Source organism: Chiloscyllium punctatum, unplaced genomic scaffold, assembly GCF_047496795.1.
Source record: "Chiloscyllium punctatum isolate Juve2018m unplaced genomic scaffold, sChiPun1.3 scaffold_583, whole genome shotgun sequence".
Classification (NCBI taxonomy): Eukaryota; Metazoa; Chordata; class Chondrichthyes; order Orectolobiformes; family Hemiscylliidae; genus Chiloscyllium; species Chiloscyllium punctatum.
The window spans coordinates 85,001-90,241 of record NW_027310317.1 but is presented as its reverse complement, the minus strand read 5'-3'; positions in this window follow the sequence as shown (position 1 = coordinate 90,241).

Below are 5,241 nucleotides of genomic sequence, written 5' to 3'. Positions count from 1 at the left end.
GGTACGAAATGCATGAAAATCGGCCTGTACACGGGGGAGGCACCCGCCTCGAAGACGAGACCGTCGGCAGAACCGCCGGGTCAAACCCGGCTGAGCTACCCGGCTCGGAAGCGCCAAAGTCGGGTTGAGCAGTCACATTCACTCCCATCGACTTTTGGGCAACTTCCCACGGTTCGAAATGCACAAAATTCGGCCTGAACACGGGGGACGCTCCCCCCTCGAAGGCGAGACCGTCGGCAGAACCGCCGGGTCAAACCCGGCTGAGCTACCCGGGTCGGAAGCGCCAAGGTCGGTATGAGCAGTCACATTCACTCCCATCCCCTTTTGGACCGCTTCCCACGGTTTGAAATGCACGAAAATCGGCCTGTACACGGGGGAGGCTCCGCCCTCGAAGGCGAGACCGACGGCAGAACCGCCGGGTCAAACCCGGCCGGGCTACCCGGGTTAGAAGCCTCAGAGTCGGGTTGAGCAGTCACATTCACCCCCATCCCCTTTTGAACCTCTTCCCACCGTTGGAAATGCACGAAAATCGGCCTGTACACGGGGGAGGCGCCCCTCTCGAAGGCGAGACCGACGGCAGAACCGCCGGGTCAAACCCGGCCGAGCTACCCGGGTTAGAAGCCTCAGAGTCGGGTTGAGCAGTCACATTCACCCCCATTCCCTTTTGGACCACTTCCCACGGTACGAAATGCATGAAAATCGGCCTGTACACGGGGGAGGCACCCGCCTCGAAGACGAGACCGTCGGCAGAACCGCCGGGTCAAACCCGGCTGAGCTACCCGGGTCGGAAGCGCCAAGGTCGGTATGAGCAGTCACATTCACTCCCATCCCCTTTTGGACCGCTTCCCACGGTTTGAAATGCACGAAAATCGGCCTGTACACGGGGGAGGCTCCGCCCTCGAAGGCGAGACCGACGGCAGAACCGCCGGGTCAAACCCGGCCGGGCTACCCGGGTTAGAAGCCTCAGAGTCGGGTTGAGCAGTCACATTCACCCCCATCCCCTTTTGAACCTCTTCCCACCGTTGGAAATGCACGAAAATCGGCCTGTACACGGGGGAGGCCCCCCTCTCGAAGACGAGACCGTCGGCAGACCCGCCGGATCAAACCCGGCCGAGCTACACGGCTTACAAGTCTCGATGTCGGTATGAGCAGTCACGTCCACCCCCATTCCCTTTTGGACCACTTCCCACGGTACGAAATGCATGAAAATCGGCCTGTACACGGGGGAGGCACCCGCCTCGAAGACGAGACCGTCGGCAGAACCGCCGGGTCAAACCCGGCTGAGCTACCCGGCTCGGAAGCGCCAAAGTCGGGTTGAGCAGTCACATTCACTCCCATCCCCTTTTGGGCCACTTCCCACGGTTCGAAATGCATGAAAATCGGCCTGTACACGGGGGACGCTCCCCCCTCGAAGGCGAGGCCGTCGGCAGAACCGCCGGGTCAAACCCGGCTGAGCTACCCGGGTTAGATGCCTCAAAGTCGGGTTGAGCAGTCACATTCACCCCCATCCCCTTTCGGCCCCCTTCCCACGGTTGGAAATGCATGAAAATCGGCCTGTACACGGTGGGCGCTCCCCCCTCGAAGGTGAGACCTTCGGCAGAACCGCCGGGTCAAATCCTGCCGAGCTACCCGCGTTAGAGGTCTCAATGTCGGCTTCAGCAGTCACATTCAATCCCATTCCCGTTTGGACCTCTTCCCGCCGATGGAAATGCACAAAATTCGGCCTGAACACGCGGGACGCTCCCCCCTCGAAGGCGAGACCGTCGCCAGAACCGCCGGGTCAAATCCGGCTGAGCTACCCGCGTTACAGGTCTCAAAGTCGGGTTGAGCAGTCACGTTCACCCCCATCCCCTTTCGGACCCCTTCCCACGGTTGGAAATGCATGAAAATCGGCCTGTACACGGTGGGCGCTCCCCCCTCGAAGGTGAGACCTTCGGCAGAACCGCCGGGTCAAATCCGGCCGAGCTACCCGCGTTAGAGGTCTCAATGTCGGCTTCAGCAGTCACATTCAATCCCATTCCCGTTTGGACCTCTTCCCGCCGATGGAAATGCACAAAATTCGGCCTGAACACGCGGGAGGCTCCCCCCTCGAAGGTGAGACCTTCGGCAGAACCGCCGGGTCAAATCCGGCCGAGCTACCCGCGTTAGAGGTCTCAATGTCGGCTTCAGCAGTCACATTCAATCCCATTCCCGTTTGGACCTCTTCCCGCCGATGGAAATGCACAAAATTCGGCCTGAACACGCGGGACGCTCCCCCCTCGAAGGCGAGACCGTCGCCAGAACCGCCGGGTCAAATCCGGCCGAGCTACCCGCGTTAGAGGTCTCAATGTCGGCTTCAGCAGTCACATTCAATCCCATTCCCTTTTGGAACACTTCCCGCCGTTAACAATGCACGATATTCGGCCTGAACACGCGGGACGCTCCCCCCTCGAAGGTGAGACCTTCGGCAGAACCGCCGGGTCAAATCCTGCCGAGCTACCCGCGTTAGAGGTCTCAATGTCGGCTTCAGCAGTCACATTCAATCCCATTCCCGTTTGGACCTCTTCCCGCCGATGGAAATGCACAAAATTCGGCCTGAACACGCGGGGCGCTCCCCCCTCGAAGGCGAGACCGTCGCCAGAACCGCCGGGTCAAATCCGGCTGAGCTACCCGCGTTACAGGTCTCAAAGTCGGCTTCAGCAGTCACATTCAATCCCATTCCCTTTTGGAACACTTCCCGCCGTTAACAATGCACGATATTCGGACTGAACACGGGGGCCGGTCCGCCCTCGAAGTCAACACCGTCCGCAGAACCGCCGGGGCAAATCCGGCTGAGCTACCCCGCCCCCGAACACTCAAAGTCCCTCTGAAGCCTTGCATTCGCCTCCTTGGAAAATTGACGTCAAACATTACCAAAATCGGGGGCACGAGCACTAAAGCTAAGTCTCACCCTTTCCCTATCCCTAACCAGGAACCGAACGCCCACCCTCAGCCTCACACCAACGCCGGTGCCACTCCAGACAGACACACCCTTCAAAACCACACCCATCCGGCCATGCAACTCAAAAAGGGTCCAAATTCAGAAACACCCCCTTCAAAAGGCACTCCATCCTCGGCCACACCACCGGGACATGCTCCCCTCGGCGATAATTAAGCCCCCACCACTATTTGAAGCCAACCGCAGCCGCAACTCGAACGGAGAAATCAGTAACCAATTCAAAAATGCGCTTGGTTACTGATTTCTACTGAGCCGAAAAAATTCTAAGTGTCGGTGGTTACTGATTTATACCAACCCGAAAATATTCTAAGTGTCGGTGGTTACTGATTTATACCAACCCGAAAAAATTCTAAGTGTCAGTGGTTACTGATTTATACCAACTCGAAAAAATTCTAAGTGTCAGTGGTTACTGATTTATACCAACCCGAAAATATTCTAAGTGTCAGTGGTTACTGATTTGTACCGACCCGAAAATATTCTAAGTGTCAGTGGTTACTGATTTATACCAACCCGAAAAAATTCTAAGTGTCAGTGGTTACTGATTTATACCAAGTCGAAAAAAATTCTAAGTGTCAGTGGTTACTGATTTATACCAACCCGAAAATATTCTAAGTGTCAGTGGTTACTGATTTATACCAACTCGAAAAAATTCTAAGTGTCAGTGGTTACTGATTTATACCGACCCGAAAAAATTCTAAGTGTCAGTGGTTACTGATTTATACCAACTCGAAAATATTCTAAGTGTCGGTGGTTACTGATTTATACCAACCCGAAAAAATTCTAAGTGTCAGTGGTTACTGATTTATACCAACTCGAAAAAATTCTAAGTGTCGGTGGTTACTGATTTATACCAACTCGAAAATATTCTAAGTGTCGGTGGTTACTGATTTATACCAACCCGAAAATATTCTAAGTGTCAGTGGTTACTGATTTATACCAACTCGAAAAAATTCTAAGTGTCAGTGGTTACTGATTTATACCAACTCGAAAATATTCTAAGTGTCGGTGGTTACTGATTTATACCAACCCGAAAATATTCTAAGTGTCAGTGGTTACTGATTTATACCAACTCGAAAAAATTCTAAGTGTCAGTGGTTACTGATTTATACCAACTCGAAAATATTCTAAGTGTCGGTGGTTACTGATTTATACCAACCCGAAAATATTCTAAGTGTCAGTGGTTACTGATTTGTACCGACCCGAAAAAATTCTAAGTGTCAGTGGTTACTGATTTATACCAACCCGAAAATATTCTAAGTGTCGGTGGTTACTGATTTATACCAACCCGAAAATATTCTAAGTGTCAGTGGTTACTGATTTATACCAACTCGAAAAAATTCTAAGTGTCAGTGGTTACTGATTTATACCAACTCGAAAATATTCTAAGTGTCAGTGGTTACTGATTTGTACCAACCCGAAAATATTCTAAGTGTCGGTGGTTACTGATTTATACCAACCCGAAAATATTCTAAGTGTCAGTGGTTACTGATTTATACCAACTCGAAAATATTCTAAGTGTCGGTGGTTACTGATTTATACCAACCCGAAAATATTCTAAGTGTCAGTGGTTACTGATTTATACCAAGTCGAAAATATTCTAAGTGTCAGTGGTTACTGATTTATACCAACTCGAAAAAATTCTAAGTGTCAGTGGTTACTGATTTATACCAACTCGAAAATATTCTAAGTGTCGGTGGTTACTGATTTATACCAACCCGAAAAAATTCTAAGTGTCAGTGGTTACTGATTTATACCAACTCGAAAAAATTCTAAGTGTCAGTGGTTACTGATTTATACCAACCCGAAAATATTCTAAGTGTCAGTGGTTACTGATTTGTACCGACCCGAAAATATTCTAAGTGTCAGTGGTTACTGATTTATACCAACCCGAAAAAATTCTAAGTGTCAGTGGTTACTGATTTATACCAAGTCGAAAAAATTCTAAGTGTCAGTGGTTACTGATTTATACCAACCCGAAAATATTCTAAGTGTCAGTGGTTACTGATTTATACCAACTCGAAAAAATTCTAAGTGTCAGTGGTTACTGATTTATACCGACCCGAAAAAATTCTAAGTGTCAGTGGTTACTGATTTATACCAACTCGAAAATATTCTAAGTGTCGGTGGTTACTGATTTATACCAACCCGAAAAAATTCTAAGTGTCAGTGGTTACTGATTTATACCAACTCGAAAAAATTCTAAGTGTCGGTGGTTACTGATTTATACCAACTCGAAAATATTCTAAGTGTCGGTGGTTACTGAT